The 18,151-nt window shown below is 43.1% G+C and overlaps 1 long non-coding RNA gene across 1 annotated transcript in view; it reads right to left on the minus strand.

Moving 5' to 3' along the window:
• Positions 1,348–18,151, minus strand: part of LOC110260972 — an 82,077-nt gene continuing 65,273 nt past the window's right edge. The window contains exons 2-3 of the long non-coding RNA XR_002344620.1: positions 7,422–7,499; positions 1,348–4,392 (exon numbers count right to left, since the gene is read on the minus strand). This is a non-coding gene — a long non-coding RNA (uncharacterized LOC110260972). The remainder of the gene's footprint in view (positions 4,393–7,421; positions 7,500–18,151) is intronic.

Genomic DNA, 18,151 nt, shown 5'->3' on the forward strand with positions numbered 1-18,151 from the left:
CATGGATGGAAGGAGTTCCTGTCATGGCTTAATGGAAACAAATCCGACTCTAGTAAGCATGAGGATGCAGGTTCGATTCCCAGCCTCGCTCAGTCGGTCAGGGATCCAGCTTTTCCATGAGCCGTGGTGTAGTTTGCAGATGTGGCTTGGATCCAGCTTTGCTGTGGCTGTGGCGTAGGCCGGCAGCTGCAGCTCCAATTTGACCCCTAGCCTGGGAACTTCCACATGCAGCAGGTGCGGCCCTAGAAAGCGAAAAACAAAAAACAACAAGAAATATGGATGGAGTTCCCATTGTGGCTCAGCAGGTTAAGAACCTGACATAGTGGCCAAGAGGATGTGGGTTCAATCCCTGGCCTGGTACTGCCTCAAGCTGTGGCATAGGTTGCAAATGTGGCTCAGATCCAGAGTTGCTGTGGTGTAGGCTGGCACCTGCAGCTCCAATTTGACATTCCACAGAAAATACAAATAACGGAGTTCCCGTCGTGGCGCAGTGGTTAACGAATCCGACTAGGAACCATGAGGTTGCGGGTTCTATCCCTGCCCTTGCTCAGTGGGTTAACGATCCGGCGTTGCCGTGAGCTGTGGTGTAGGTTGCAGACGCGGCTCGGATCCCGCGTTGCTGTGGCTCTGGTGTAGGCCGGTGGCTACAGCTCCGATTCAACCCCTAGCCTGGGAACCTCCATATGCCGCGGGAGCGGCCCAAGAAATAGCAACAACAACAACAACAACAAAAAAGACAAAAGACAAAAAAAAAAAAGAAAATACAAATAACAATTATGACTTTACACCTAAGAATTTCTGTTTATCAAAAGACAACATAAATAAAGTGAAAAAGCAAGCTAAAACTAGAGAACATATTTACAATTCATGAAACAAGTGAAGGATTATTATTAAAAATATCCTAAGAGAAATCAAAAGAGAAAAAGTAATTTTAAGATATAGCTAAAAGAAGAGAATACCTAAAAGGACATAAGTATATCAAACGATTCTCAACCAATTACTAATCAGAAAAATGCAAATTTAGACCAAATGTGATTATTAAGCAGTTGAAAGCAAAGCAGTTGAAAGCAAAGCCAAAATGTCTGGAGGGATCTAATCCTGGCTTCACTGTGGGCTGGTTATCTGCTCTTGCTTATGTCACCTTACTGCTCTATGTACACAGCTTTCTCATGCATAAAAGCGGGCTAGCAGTAGTTCTTACCTCATAAGGCGGCTGTGTTAAATGAAAGAAGACCCGCAAAGCACTTAGCACATCACTTCACAAGCAGTAAACATGCAAACATTTTTCCAAAAAAATCCCCAGGCTATTCATGGATCATGGAATTGATGCTTAATAGGAGCACAGCATTGTAGGTCTTTATTCCACATGACCCCAAATATTGTTTTTAAGTAACACATAGGTGGCCCACATAGGAAGTAACATATTCTACAAGCAATGGATATATTAACCATGCTTCAGCCTTAAACAAAGAAAAATGGATTAGCTCTATGTAAATCATCATGATCAAAGCTATCTGAAAATAAAATTTTTATTTATTCCAAAGTGACTCCAACACTGCTGTTCTGGAATTATAGCAGAAATCTGGGAAAAGCCTAGGATTCAGGAGTTCACAACATTTTCACTCACATGCACACACAAAGGGAGGGCATTGCCAGGGCCTGTGCATCTAGAAAGGAGGGATGGGCAGCCCATCCCATATGGGCCAGTGGTTAAGAGTTTCTCCAGCAGGTGGTCATGCTGAAGACAAAGCAGAGCAGCTCCTGGTGGTCTCTTAAGGACAGCAAATGGAGAGTTAAGACATACTTTTTGCCTGAGAAAATCTGACAAAGATATTCATATAGTCATTAAATTTCTCAGCCTCAAGAGAGCCCTGTGAAAGGAAGGAGCACTGGGCTGGGGTCTGGATTCCAGATCATCTATTCTTGGGGTGCTCGGGAGGGAGGGTCCCCTCTAGCTCTCCATGTGGCTATGATGAGGCTCTGCAGAAGCAGCTGGCCCATGTGAGCACCAATAGGTGCCAGATACCACACTGAAGAATGGATAAACATTTTCCAATTCAATCCAAAGAACAACTCTGAAGGACACTAACAGGAACTAAAGGATTTCAAGAGTAGAAAGTGGTAGGGTTGGTCCTCAGACCCAGACTCAATGAAATGACGTTTGAGCAAGAGCTAGATAAAACCAGAGGATTCTATCCAATGAGAGGCCCAAGTAATCTTACCAAAACAGGTTTACTCTTGAAACTAAAATAAAGCAGTGTTCCTTGGGGTTCATGAGGAGGACCCCAAGCAAACCCATACAAGGTAAGAAAGGCCTCTGGGCAGAGGCAGGCCATGTGCAGCTGCTCAGTCCCTACCCCCGCCCCACCCCCATTTCTGCACCAGGGGCAGTATGAGCTTGGGAGGCTTCTGAGATGCCTTTATAGCATTGGACAAGTGAGGGTGCTTCTCCAGGCTCTGTAGCCCAAAGAGGGGGCTGCCTGCCAAAAGTAGCCCAGGTCAGCTGCCCTTGTGTCCTCTGGGCCTCATGCTTCAAGCCTTGAGCCTGCTCCATCTGCATCTCTACCCCACCCTAACCTATGGCTCAGGTGAAATCTACAGTCAAGGTCAAAGGCTAATTTTCAAAGTAACCTCTGCTTGAATTAATACCAACAATGTATGTGTGTGTGTGTGATTGAAAGTGGCAGTCCAGATCTGAAACAGTTTGTACAATGGCCTCAGGAGTGTGGTTCCTGCACTTAACGAGGCACCAACCTCCAAAGCAAGGTCTCTGCTTGAGGACCAGGGCAGATTGCATGAGTCCAGTCATACAACTGCTAGGCATAAACTCTGATTCCTGTTGAGCGTGGCCCACAACAGGCCAGGGAGCCCTCCTGAGGTGAGAGCAGGGGAGACACTGCAGCAAAGGACATGAGGAGAGAAAAAGAGTCATTGGAGGAAAGGAACTGCAAGGATGAAGAAGCAGCAACTCTGAGAAGAGCATCTGGAATTGGCCTGCTCATTCATTCACATGTTCAGTTAGTCAGCTCTCTGCTGAACTCCTGTTCTAAGACCTGAGGATAAAGTGCTAAAAATAAACAAAGAAAATTTCAAAACAGGCAAGTCCCTTGTTTGCATGGAGCTAACATTCCAGAAAAGACAACAAAAAATGGCCATTCTTGAAGTGTCCAGCTTGTCCGTCTTGGCTGCCCGCCTACCTTCCTCATCTAATCCACTCTCTAGACATCTGGTCAGAGACTACAACTCCAAGAATGCAATACAACAGGAAGTGAAAGGATAAGCAATACTTAGATTGTGTTATGAAAGGGAAAGATACAAGAATAGCACCAAGAACACATTCTGCTGAGAAGTGAGCTCTTTCTTGTGCTGTTCAAGGAAATATTGCCATTTCATCCAACATACCTCAGTATCTCCTGGCTGCTAAGGAAAACTGGCTGCTATTGAACATATGATTAGCTCCAAAGTGTAAACTTCATTCTGGCCAGGGCTTTTGGATGAGACAGTTAAGTAGGCCTAGGAATCTACCTTCTGGTGAAGACTGGTATTCAGCTGGTACATCTCAGCACAGCCATGCTGGTTGTATGAGGCCAAACCCACACTGATTGTGTTGAGCCATGCCATAACCAGTTGTTAAATACTTTTTTACATCACTTTGATTCCATACCATACCATACTCTCAGATCTCCATGGAAACTCATAAAATGAGTACTAGAAACTAGCCATGTTGTCATTACTCTGAATCTTAAGGAAATTATCCTATATGGTAAAATATGAACCAGATTTAAAAGTCATATGGGATTGATCCATGGGCACTGAACATGAGAAGCAAGAAGTACTAGGAAGACATCACTTCTACAGAGTTCCCAGTACCAAGAGGCAAGGAGAGACCATGGGGAGGGCTGTATTCCCAGAGAGCTAGGGTGTCAAGGACATCTGCCCAGCATGAGAGCTGAAGGATGAAAGAGGTTTTAGCAGTGGGAATTTTGCTTCACCTTAGAGGGATTAAGAGAAAAACCACTGGACCAGTGAAAAGATCCTGTAGTATACAAGGAGGAAGATGAAGAGAAATGGCCTATCACTGAAATAAATTTGATACAAGGAGTCAGATTTTCTTTTTCCTAGAGGATATTGCATCAGTGAAACTAGAATAAGCTATCTTGAAGAAGAAGCAGTCTGAGCATGCAACAAAGTCCAAATATACTGGGTGTTCTAACTCAATACACGAATGAACAAGTGACCAGTCTCAGAAGCTCTTCTCAATATTGATACCTCTCAGTCTTAGTGTTCTTTCTGCCTCCTCCTTCTTTCTGTAGTATTTCCTCAGTTCTCACCTCCAAGAGAGCACTTTATAGCAAGGTCCAGGGTTAGGAATATTGTGTTTAAGCTGAATACCTATGGAGGAAAAGATAAGGGAAAGCCAAGTCATTTGAAAGCCAAGCCAATCAAAGCCAAGATTGCAGGTCTCTGCCCCATCTGAATGATGCTGTTTTAATGTCAGGTCTCCTTGAGTTAATAAAAGGAAAACAGAGAAAATGAGAGAAAGGATAACAGACATGAAGAGCTAACCTTTCCAAGGGGTCCCAATTCCCATAAAAGAATAACTTGGAAGGTTAAAATAAAACAGATGGTTTTATTGATAAAAATAAAACAGAAGGAAACATCCAAAAACTAAAATCAGAAAATTTGCTAAAATGAAGATAGACTCCAGTCTACTGATTGAAAGTGTTGACTGAGCACCAGATAAAATGAATGAGAAAAGGCCACATTCTCAATCAAGGGTAGCTCATGTCTGCTTAAACAACAGGTCTGGAAACTGGAAACCAAAATCAAAGTGTCAGCATGGTAAGCTTCATCCTGAGACCTCTTTTCTTGCTTTGCAGGCAGCCACCACCTCGCTTTGTGCTCATGACCTCTTTTTTGTGCAAATGCAGAGAAAGAGTTCTCTGGGTATCTTTTCTTACAAGGACACTGATCCTATTATATCAGGGCCTCACCTTTATGACCTCTTTCAACACAAATTATTTACTGCATTTTATTTTATTATTTTCCAAATACAGTCACACCGGGGGTTAGGGCTTTAATATATGCATTTGGGGGGATGCAAATACTCAGTTTATAAGCCCATAAGCATATAGACAGGAAAAAAAAAAAAAAACAAGCTTTGAAGGAATGGAAATCTTTCTGACCTCAGATTTCTCAGCAACACAAATACCTAACGGCAATGGAATTCTTTGTCTTCTGAGCATTCAGAGAAAGAGAGAAAGAGAGAGGGAGAAAGAGGTAGTTGGCAGTTCTGTCCATGCAGAATGGAAATGCAGCTGGAGGACTAAAGAGAATTAAGCAGGGTGAGCCTGTGGAAATGAGGGAAAATAATAGCGATTAAATAAGAAACTGATACATTTGAAAGAGGAAACATTAAGATTATTTAGTAAATTTGAGAGCTGACCCTTTGAAGAACCCAATAAAATATAAAACTTTAACAAATCTAATTAAAAAAAAAGGTATTGGAAATAAGAAAAGTGGCATAACATATGCTGATAAAATTATGAGATAACATTAGCCACAGTTATATGCTAATAAATTCCATCCACATGTAAAAATGTAATATTCAGTGGAAATAATAAATCAGGTAAAAATAGCTCAACAGGAAGTAACGTTCCAGAGCAGACTATAACTACAGAAGAGATAAGAAAGTGCTGTCAACACGCTGCCTTGGAAAGTGCTTGGGTGCTTTTGAAGTTACTGGTGCATGTTTTCTGGACTTCATGGAACAGATCATTTCCTACTATAAAATCTATGCCAAAATATAGAAGAAAATAAAGACTACTCAATTTATTTTTGTTAACCAAATTTAACAAAAATGGCATGAAAAATTGATTTATCAGCCCTCCCCAAAATATAGCGGTGGAGGGGCTTTTCTTAACATAACGGCAAAGCAAGCACTCATAGAAAACAAGAAGGATAGGTGTATTTTAGCAAAAACATAAAACCCTATATCAGAAAACACTATAGTGAAATTAAAAGGAAAACAGCAAACCCCCAAAAAAAATTTGTAAGAAATACAGCAAAGGATCATTTTTAACATATTAAAAAAAAATCCTCTAACAAAATAATGTTATATAACCGTAATAGAAATGGTCACCAAAAGATAACCTGTATATGAAACACAAATAAGCAATAAGCATAGAAAATAAAAATGGTTCAAGCTCACTAGAAGCCAAAGAATTACAAGTTAAAATCAGGATGTCATATTTTTTGCCTATTAAATTGGCAAAGATGTAATGGTTCTCTGCCATGGGCAAAACCAGGTACCGATAATGGAAATATAAATTGATGTGACTTTTTTGGAAAATGATGTGACAACATTTAGCGAGAGTTTTAAATGTGTTCATACTCACTTTGACCTAGTAATTCCACTGCTAGGAATTTATTCTAAAGACATGATCTAAAATGAACAGAAAATGTCTCTCCCTAGCGCAGCCTGGGTTTTCCTCCTAACTCAAGGGCCTTCCCATCCTTCTGCTGACTCATCATTCTCGATTTGTTCTCTAAAGCTAGGGGGCCCAGGATCAGGACCCTGGGCTACATCCATCCTCACTCCCTCCCCAAGGGATCTATTACTCTCTCATAGTTTTAAAAGCCATCTACACTGGATAACTTCTAAATTAATGTATCAGTCCCAGCTTCTCCTCTGAGCTCCAGGCCTATTTATCTGACTGCCAACTAATCATCTCTATTTGAATATTTTATAAATATCTCCAACTTACAAGTTTCCAAATCAAACTCCAGTCCCCTTCCCAAACCTGACTCTCCCTGTGCTTCCTCTTCAGAAAAGGGCACCGCCATTTACCCAATTATTCAGACCAAAGACCCACAGGTCCTCAGTGAGTCCTCTCATGTAAGTCTACACTACACTCCCTTTTAGGTAAATCCTGAATACAGCCACTCCTTATCAACTCTTTTGTTACTACCCACATGGAAGACTTCAGAGTCCCCTTTGCTTCTAATCCAGCCTGCCTTCCCCAACCACCCCACTCCCAGCATCTGAGCAAGCTACTCAAACTACATCAGACCACAAAACTCTTGAGCTTCCTCCACACTTAGAATAAAAATCAAACTTATTTTCATTGGCCCATAAGGCCTTTATTATCTCTATTATCTCTGCTCGCTTTACCAAGCTCCTCCCATCCCATGCTCTCTCTGGCTCTCACCAGCTATTCCCAAGGTCCTCACTCTGTTTTGAATGGCCCAAATCTTTTCCCACCTCAGCGCATTTGTACTTGCCTAGAACAATCCTCTCCTAGATTTAGCCAAGTGTCTCCCCTCCTCCGGCCCCCTAGATCTAAAATGCTTCCCCCCAGCCCTCTATTTCCATTACCCTCTAGTCTCTTACCCTGTTTTAGTTTTCTTTTACATATTACCTCTTTATCATCTGTCACAGCTCCTTGGAGATGGGATCACATCAAATTACATCATCCTCACTGCTGGGACTCCAGTGCCTGACATGGACAAGGCAACAATAATGACTGAATGAAATTCACAGTAGGGAAAACTACCTTAATGTCCAAAAATAGGGGAATATTTTTAAAAATATGAAAAATCACCATCATCAGTAAAATCCTGTTTTCAGAAAAAGTTTTGAAGAGAAGGAAATTTTTCACTTTTATAGAAACAATGGGAAGTGAAAAAAAAACAAGATGCAAAATTACATATTTTGATGATCTCAATTTTGTGACTTTTATCTATCTAGCAAGTTATTTTAAAAATGAAGTAAGTCACTAAAATGGTAACAGTGGTTATATCTATGCAAGGGGATAACAGGTAACTTTTTATTTTACTATTTATACTTTCGAATTTTTCAAATTTTAACAAAATAAATTTGCATATATATATATGTGCAATTATACATATATATTACATGCTAACTGCCAGAGATGTGTTTTAGACAAGGAGCATTTAAATTGCACCCTAAGACCAGGGGAACTATGGGAACTGCCGACTGACTGCCCAACTGTTGACAGGTTGGAGGCTAGGCCTATTTGACTGAGAGATGGGGAGTGAAGAAAGGGAGCAGCCTGGGGCAGGCACAAGGAGCTGTCCAGCATTCTCACTGGTGATTACAGCCCTTAAAGACTGGATTGTAGGAGTTCCTGTTGTAGCTCAGTGGTAACGAAACAGACTGGTGTCCATGAGGCATGCAGGTTCAGTCCCTGGCCTTGCTTAGTGAATCAGTGAATTAAGAATCCAGCATTGATGTGGCTGTGGTGTAGACTATAGCCTGGCAGCTACAGCCCCGACTGGACTTCTAGCCTGGGAACTTCCATTTGCCATGGGTGCAGCCCTAAAAATACAAAAAAAAAAAAAAAAAAAAAAAAAAAAAAAAAAAGACTGGATTGTATTTTCAAATCACCAACTAGAACAGGAGATACACATCATGGGTGCTTGACAAATGAATGTATGAGTGCATGCGTAAATGAATGAATGAAAGAAACAGGTGAATTTACTCTGGTTTGTAATCAAGAACGATCCAGAAAACAAGCAGGAGCACAAACACTGAACTCTTCACAACTGACGTTTGCACAAATGCTTCCTCATCCACTATGCACAGAGGGGCAAAAATTGGCAGACCTTTGCTGAAGGGTGAAAATAGCATTAGCCTAGGCCTAGAAACATGGAGAACTTTTGTGCCAGGTAAGCACCTTTAGGAGGAGGGGGAGGAGAAGGAGGAGAAAGGAAAGAAGAAAGGGAGTTAGAGGAGGAAAGAGAAGAGAGGGAGGGGAGGATGGACTGGGGGATGGAGTCTAGATTCTTTTGGGTGTGTGGTATCCCCACCCCACTTTGCAGATGAGAACTGAAGCTCCAGAAAGGAAATAGGGGTCATGTAGCTGCACAGGGCAGAGCCAGCATCTAACACTCTACAAGCCCACAAGTGTGCAAAGGAAGATGAATATGAAGCACCTGCTAGGGATAGGAAGAATCAATAAAGGTCAAGAACATTTCTAGGGATAATCAGATAGGGTAGGGCCAGAAAGTTCACAGATAACATAATGCATCTGTGCAGCACTGCAGGTCTCAGGTATTTGTGTCTGTGCATGGATGGGTGAAGCTTCTGATTTCAGATCTTGCTGCAGCAGAAATTCACCATTTGGAAGGTGCTCTGAGAAGACACCTAAACATCCTTATCCAAAAACACCAAGCCAGCCAGCTAGGGCTTTGGAAATTATCCCAACAGCTGAGCTCGCTGTTTTGATGAAACACCATTTGACAGAAAAACAGGCCACCCCTAGTAGTGTGTACAGAATGATAGGATTCATGAATATGCATAAACTCCTCTTTCTAGAGACAATTGCTACAGCAGTTATCGGAACAGAACAAGCTGGGTGGGAAGGCAACTCATGCCCAACATCCATCTACCACACTGTGGGAATGATGTCAAGGTTAGGATCATTTCCTGTATCCCCAGGACCAGATCCTCAGCACTAGCAGGGCCCACAAAAGCCCTCTGGACTCCCCCAAGTTCCTCACCCCATCCCACCTTGGTCAGAGCTAGAAAAATGGGTTATCTGAGGTCATAGAGCCATTCCTACAGGGCCAGGGCCTCCACCGCCAGGTCAAGGAGCTCCCATATTGCAGGCCCCTGAAAGGACACCAAAGCAGACCAGAATCTGACCAGGAGCAAGCCCTGGGCACAGCTCAGCAGGCATTCAGAAGCCCTGCAGGGGTGGTCTCTCTAGCTGAGGCTGGGGTGGGAGAGCAGCAGTGCGAGATAGAGCTAGGCAGGGGACCCCACATAGAGAGCTTTGACACCTGCCTCTGCTCCTTCAGTGCCCAGCCCCTTCAGACTGTCTGCAATTTCCTTCTATGAGGATGAGTGTGTGGTATCCTTCCCAGGTTAAGTGTCTTTTATGTAGACTAATGATGTTAAAGGGCAAAGCAGAAATAATGAAATTTGGATCAGGCATTCCACAGCTCACCCAAACTACACCACACATTGAATAGAGAGTGACCCTGCCTGAAATGCTGTAAGGCCATGGTGACAGCCACAGCCCCTCAATCAGATGCCTCATGCAGCCTCCATATCTCAGTCAAAAGGAGCAAGGCCAGGGGGCAGGGGGACACCCAAGTCAAGGTGGGCAGTCAGGCATCTCCAAAGAAAAGCAAGCTCAGACAGCGGGGTCCAGGTGATGTCAGCATGCACTGCCCTGTGCTGGTGGGGGGCTGAGGAGAGTGCCGGGCAGGCAAGGCCAGCTGTCAGACACCTCCTTGACATGCTTCTCACGTTGAAGAGATGTGGGAGAGTGGTTCCTTCAAGGTTGCTGGAAGTGGCAAACACCATTTCATCCAGCTTTTGAAGGAGTCTGAGGGAGATGGCTGACTGAAAGCCTAAGTTGTTTGAGCACCAGAGCCACTCTTTGGCAAAGCACACTGTGAGGTGGAAATCTAAGATTGCTTTACTGGAAAAAAATGGCACTCTGCAAGCTCAAGACTGGAGAGCACCACCACCCCCCTGGAGTTTATAGACATTTAGGAACCAGAGTGAAGACATTAATAATACTTATGTATCTGTCAGTCACCATGGTACCCATCAACATAAGTGTGAACCTCTAGGTCTACCCCTTTGGACAATTTGTCAACTCCCTGAGCCTCTATTTCTTCCTCTGTGAAATGGAGCTTAGTATCTACAACACAGTCTCGTTGAAGGGATTAAATGTGATGATGATGCAAACTGTCTCTTTGAGAACATTCTGTGCACACCCTCACACAAAAATAATCTCAAAATGGCTTAAAGACCTAAACATAAGATAAGACACCATAAAACTCCTAGAAGAGAACATAGGCAAAATATTCTCTGACATAAACCATACAAATATTTTCTTAGGTCAGTTGCCCAAGGGAATGGAAATAAAAACAAAAATAAATAAATGGAACCTAATCAAACTTACAAGCTTTTGCACAAGCAATGTTAAATTAAAAAAAAATTTAAAAAAAATTAAAAAAAAAAAAAAAAGATCAAGCACCTTTCATGGCTCAGTTGTTAACAAACCCAACAAGTATCCATGAGGACGTGGGTTCCATCCCTGGCCTTGCTCAGTGGGTTAAGGATGTGGCATTGCTCTGAGCTGTGGTATGATCACAGACACAGCTAGGATCCCACGTTGCTGTGGCTGTGGTGTAGGCTGGCAGCTGCAGCTCCGATTCACCCTCTAGCCTGGAAACCTCCATATGTCATAGGTGCAGCCCTAAAAATACAAAAGGAAAAAAAAAATGAAAAGACAACCTACGGCAATGGGAGAAAACAGGTGCAAATCAGGCAACCAATAAGGGCTTAGTCTCCAACATATATGAACAACAACGACAAAAAAAACCCAATCAAAAAATGGGCAGAAGATCTAAGTAGACATTTCTCCAAATGGCCAGCAGGCATATGAAAAATGTTTAACATCACTAATTATTAGAGAAATGCAAATCAAAACTACAATGAACTACCACCTCACAGTGGTCAGAATGTCTATTATTAATAAGTCTACAAACAACAAATGCTAGAGAGAGTGTGAAGAAAAGAGAACACTCCTCCATGGTTGGTGGGAATGTAAATTGGTATAACCACTATGGAAAACCGTATGGAGGTACCTCAGAAAACTAAATATAGAACTACCATATCCCACTTCTGGGCATATATCCAGACAAAACTACAATTCAAAAAGACACATGCTCCTCCATGTTCATTGCAACACTATTCATAATAGCTAAGACATAGAAACAACCTAAATGTCCATCAAAAGGTGAATGGATTAAGAAAATATGGTACATATATGCAACAGAATACTACTCAGCCATAAAAAAGAATTAAATAATACCATTTACAACAACATGGATGCAACTAGAGATTATCATACTAAGTTAAGTCAGAAAGAGAAGGACAAATACGATTTGGTATTACTTATAAAACATGGCACAAATGAACCTATGTACAAAACAGAAATAGAGTCATAGACATGGAGAACAGTTGCCAAGGGGAAGAGAGAAGGAAGTGGGATGGTCTGAGCATTTGGGGTTAATAGATGTAAACTATTATATTTAGAATGGATAGACAATAAGGTCCTACTGAATAGCACAGGGAACTGTAGGCAATCTCCTGGAATAGATCATGATGGAAAATAATATTAAAAATAAAAAATGTATATGTATGTATGACTGAAGTTACTGTACAGCAGAAATTGGCACAACATTGTGAATCAACTATAAAAAAATAAAGTAGGTGGAGTGAAAAAAATAAAAGAACATTCTGTGACTGGACAGCTCTCTGGTAGTCATTGTGGTTCTGGTTGCTATTATGCTAGCCACTCGGCATACAAAAATGGAAAGTACTTAAGAAACTTGGAGATTTCTGGAGGAGAGACACCTCCAGATAAATACCATGACAGAGGTTGGTGGGGAGGGCTTGGCAATGACTCAGTGACAAAGAATATCTGAAACGCAGCCTGGTCTATTTGGGAAAAGAAGAAGTAACTTTTATAAAGCCTGGAGAAATTAGACTGGAGTCCAATTCATATTGAAAAGTGGTACCTATTGATGTGGGGTTGAAAGACCATGTTGAGTCCTTGCAGCCTGGTGTACTTGGACAAGGAATGGATTGAGAAGAGGGATGCTGATAGATACAAGACAGCTAAGAGAAAAGTGTGGTGACAATAAGCCAAATCTGTGATGTTGCCCATTTCCTTACCTACTCTGCTGCCCTGGTTTCCTCCTCCCATTCATCCTAATGCTCCCCTACCCCCCAGTGCTTTATCACCTCTCACTGGGCATGCAATTGATATGATGGTCTAGGTTGGTTTGGACTTTTGCCACCTTCCAATGCTTGGAGGCTCTACCTGACACATTTTATGCCACATGCCACATTATGCACATGGGCTACTTTTTTCTTTTGTCTACGTCTGGAACTTAGGCTGGAAATGAATTCTGGAAATCACGGTCATGCTTCTCTCTAGTTCCACATTTAAACTCCCCGGCCTACTTTCATTTGCCACTTCCTGTTGAAGCCCATGGGGGAAGTTTCCCTCAGCTTCCTCCCACAGGAAGTAGGAGGATCATATGCTACATTTACTCTTCTGGTTCAGATCAGGTATTTTCTTCTTTTTGGGGGTGGAGGCTGCAATGAGGAGAATGGAATTGCCTTGGAGTTTTGCTCCCACATCCCCTCAAGATCCAAGGTCAAAAGTCTACTCAACCAGCCCCTGTAACAATCAGCCTTCTTTGCTGTGTACAAACTCCCCAAATAAAACTGAAGCCAGGAGTTCCCACTGTGGTGCAGTAGGTTAAGAATCCAGTGTTGCTGCAGCAGTAGCTCGGATTCTATCTCTGGCCCAGGAACTCCATATGCTGTGGGAGGAAAAAAAAACAAACAAAAAAACACAACCCTGACAACCCTGAAGCCAGACAGAGCTTCCTCAGTGGTGTTTTAGAATAAAAGATGTATGAGCCAGAGCCCAGAAGAACTGGGAGTGGATGGGGCTCAGGCAGCATCAACAGCACTGACACCTTACGGACGTCACCTACATGAGGGACGCTCATCAGGGAGAAAGCAAAGCAGTCACTGTGACAAACCAGACTGCCTTGTTCTTGTGCTGTTTACCAGCTGGCCATATGGTTCAAGAAAAAAATCACTTGTTCTCTCCTTCCAGCCCAGTCAGGACCAGGTGACAGTGGCAGCTGCTCCTCCAGCAGAGCCTCCAGAGTGAGAGGCCAGAGGGCAAGGACAGGGCTTGGGGATATGCTGGGGAATAAAGCTGATATCTAGGCATCTCTCAGTGCACTAGCATCAGGAAAGCCACACTCCTCCCTGGAACCCTGCAGCCAAGGGCACCCGAGAGCATGGCTTTGCCAGTGGGAAGAACTCCCCTGGCCATGAAGTTTGTATCTGACATTTAGGGGTTTCTCTGCCCTAGATGAGCCCCAGAGATTTTCTTATACCCCCTACCTGAAATACAAGGGGGAAAATAGAATACTTCTTGATCAAGCCTGGTTGTGAAGATTTGGCCGTAAGTTTACTCATAGTAGGAAAACTAACTAATTAGAAATAACTGGTGAAATAATGAGCATGTACACATGTTGCTTCCTTCCCAGCACTCATTTCCTCTGTTCAAAACATAGGCCAGAGAATGGGGGGACTATACTTCCAGAACTCAAAGGGAATTCTGGTTATTGTGGTTTCCATGTGATTCAAACAAACCATCCTCAACAACGGAGATCCCTAATGTCTATAACTTCATGATTCACAAGTGAGCATATGACCCAGTCTAATCTGATAAAAGTAAACCCAGGACTTTTTTTTGGAAACATCCCCTTCCCACTGACCTGGCTGCCATGAGGATGCTGAGACTGTTAAAATAATTATTGCAGCCATAAAGGATGCTGATCTGAAGACAAAATTGACACCAAAAAGAGAGTATCAGAGAAAGAGATGCTATTTTGAATCCCTGGATCAAACGATACCTGAAGCTAGACAACTTCTGGATTGATCATTTACATCAATTTGATTGGTAGGCCAGTTTTTGTTTTTGTTTTGTTTTGTTTTTTCCTGTTTCCTATAACTGAAAGAGTTGCACATCTAAATGGTGGGCTGTAATACAAAGTTTCCCCAGTGATTATCTCTGGATGGTAAAATGGTGATATTTTATAAATTCCTTTTCCTATTACAACATCTCTATTTTCTCTCTAATCAGCATGGATTACATTTTTAAAAAGAGAAATTAAGTTATTTCTAATTTTAAATAATACCACTTATTTTCCATTCTGTAATGCCCCTCCCTCCAAACCCAGGGGAAGCCCCCATCTATAGATGCTAGTAGTTCTAATCTGCATGGAGCCTGCTTGGCAGGGCCCAGCACACCTCCCTCTGGAAGTTCACAGCTTTGCTGACTTACACATTAATCATGTCTTTCAATTTCTTTTTTCTTTTCTCTCTCTTTCTTTTTGTCTTCTCAGGGCTGTACCCACCACACATGAAGTTCCCAGGCTAGGGGTCAAATCAGAGCTGCAGCTGCTGGCCTATGCCACAGCCACAGCAACACAAGATCCAAGCCGAGTCTGTGACCTACATCACAGCTTGTGGCAATGCCCAATCCTTAACCCACTGATCAAGGTCAGGGATCGAACCCGCATCCTCATGGGTACTAGTTGGGTTCACTACTGCTGGGCCACAATGGGAATTCTGTCTTTTAATTTCTATACTTCTGATTCTTTAACATCTTGAGCTTTGTGGGCCCTGGAGAGACTGCCCCTTCCAGGACTGACCAATTCCTAGAGATAGTAAAGGAGAGTACATCATATGCAAATTAACCCATCCAGAGCCCACGCCCCAATCACCTCCTGCATCAGGCTTTCACAAGCTGTGCCCCCCTCCCCCCATCCTAGTCACCCCTGGACCAGGTGCCAGACAAGTGGAGACAGCCCTTGTGCCCCAAAACCTCTTGAAATTATCCGAACTAGCCAGTCCTAGTCCACTTACCCTGCCATGCCATGCCTTTCCCTCTAAAACCACAGTAAATACTCTTGCCCACATTTTCATCTTCCTCTCACTCCTTTTGCCTCCTGACTGACTGGTTCTTCCCCATGTGGTCCCGCCAGCTGTGCCCAACCGCCTTAGGAACTATGAGTAACAAATTATCTTTTCAATGGCAATTGTCTCCTGTTACACCTGCATAATTAAAACACCTACATTTTGAAACCCGTTCATTCATTAGGAGCCACACACTCAGCAGGGTGCTCAAACCTAGTAAACTATCAACTACAAAAGGCTTCTTACTCAGCCACAGGTGATTTTTTTGACCTCCCCAGAAATCCTAGACTTATTTAGAGCCTCTCTTTACTTTTTTCTAATTAGTATAATGCTAAGCAAACAATGGGCGCTTAACCAAAGCACACTGGCTGTTTGATTTTGATGAAGCAGACAGATCAGGCCACATGAATACCATAATCACTGTATAACCACTGCAGGGAGAGGCCTCCAAGAGCTTCCAGAGCAGCATCTATAGACCACCACTCCCAAGAGATATTATGAGAATCTATCTCTTTGGGGGCTCCTGGAACCAGACCTTGAAACAAGGATTTGCCTGCCAGGTGGTTTATTTGAAAGACTATCCTAGAAGGCACCAGTAGGGAAGTGAGACAGATAAGGGAAGGAAGCCAAACTAAGATACGCTAATGAGCAACCAGGACTCTGTCCACTGGGGGCCTCTAAAAGAATGTGTAGACAGCAGTCCTCAAACTGGTGCACATCAGAATCACTTAGAGGGGCTGTCAGAACAGAGTCTGGGGGAGTTCCCATCATAGCTCAGTGGAAATGAATCTAACTAGTAACCATGAGGATGCAGGTTCAATCCCTGGCCTCACTCAGTGGGATAAGAATCCAGCATTCCTGTGAGCTGTGGTGTAAGTCACAGACATGGCTCAGATCGGGCATTGCTGTGGCTGTGGTGTAGGCCAGCAGCTATAGCTCCAATTCATCCCCTAGCCTGGGAACTTCCATATGCTGAGGGTGGGTGCAGCCCTAAACATAAAAAAAAATAAAAATTAAAAAAAATAAAGAACAGAGTCTGGGCTGAACCTCTCAGGTGACATTGACACTGCTTGTCCCAGGACCTTACTTGGAGGTTGCCCTCCACCTCCATCACCAAGAGGCAAAAAGCTGGGGTACCCATTACCCAGTTGCCGTCATCTTTGGCTGAAAGTACTTCCCAGGGGTGGTAACTCCCCAGTACTTGTGACCTGCTTCTGTGTGCATAGACAGAGGGTCCTCAGGTAGGACAGCTGGTGCCACAACGTGTGGGCAGGACACTGACAGCATTTGTTATAACATCCTACCCTACATTGCTGTGGTCAAAGAAGATAGAGTGAGGCAGAATAATAATTCAGGCAGTTAGTGTAGGAACGTGGGCTTCGACATATTCTTTGATATGGTCATTAATTAATGTCCGCAATTTAAGTGTTCCAGGGAATAACATCCCCATGGCCTTGTTTACTTCAGGGAGTATATTCGTTTCACGTCCAGATGGACGTTAATCTCTAACCCTCTCCTCAACTGATAGAGAAAGAATGAGAAGAACAGCGACTCCCAGCAACTCCCAGTCTAGGGAAAAGAAGAACAAAGAAACCATAAAACTTACTGGGCATATCCACCTCTAAGACAAGGACTTGGAGGTGGATATGCCCAGGACAAGGCCTGGAATTGGACAAGGACTGATAGAGGTAAACTGGGCTAGGCCAATGGGAAAAAGAACTGATATGCGGACCCAACGGTGGTACTCTTAGCTTTAAGAAATAAAAATCCCCATACAACAATAGAAAGGGGGACTCTTCTTCCCCCTCCCAGGGTCTGCGCTGGGAGCTATTTGCTTTCCTGTAATAAAGACTCGTGTGTGCTTGCTGCCTGTGTGTTCGAGAAGTTCATTCTTTGGCTCTGTGTACCAGAACCCAGATTCCAGTAACAAGAGGATACCCGCCCTGGTTCTATATCTCCTTTTGGAAAGTTACAGTGTTTGTTGGCATAGTAAACATTCTGAGAGGTCTTAAAATACAGAAATCTGTTGAACTTCGGTGTTGCCCAAATTTCTTTGAACTTCTTTCAAAGAAGACAGTTTGGGAATTGCTATTCCAGACCAGGTTTGACAAGCAGCAACTATGGGCCAAATGTGACCCACTACCTATTTGTGTAAAGGAAATTTCACTGGACACAGCCACGATCACTCTTTTACAAGATGCATGTGGCAGCTTTTGCTCTGCAACAGCAAAGTTGAGTAGTTGCGACAGAGACTGCAGGGGCCCACAAGCCTAAAACATTTATGATCTGGCCTTTGGCAAATAAAGGTTGCCCTGTTCTAGGCTAACTTTTTCCTCACCAATTTAAAGACAATGAAACTGTGACTGAGGGAAAACTGTTTTGCCCAAGACACCACTGAACAGATTGTGGTGATGCTGGGTCGAGAGCACTGGGTTCCTGATTCTTATGCTCTTTTTTGGCCTTTTTAGGGCCACACCTGCGGCACATGGAAGTTCCTGAGCCAGGAGTCAAATCAAGCTGCATCTGCAACCTGCACCGAAGCTATGGTAATGCTGGATCCTTAACCATTGAGACCAGGGATCAAACCCGCAT

Source organism: Sus scrofa, chromosome 6 (assembly GCF_000003025.6).
Source record: "Sus scrofa isolate TJ Tabasco breed Duroc chromosome 6, Sscrofa11.1, whole genome shotgun sequence".
Taxonomy (NCBI): domain Eukaryota; kingdom Metazoa; phylum Chordata; class Mammalia; order Artiodactyla; family Suidae; genus Sus; species Sus scrofa.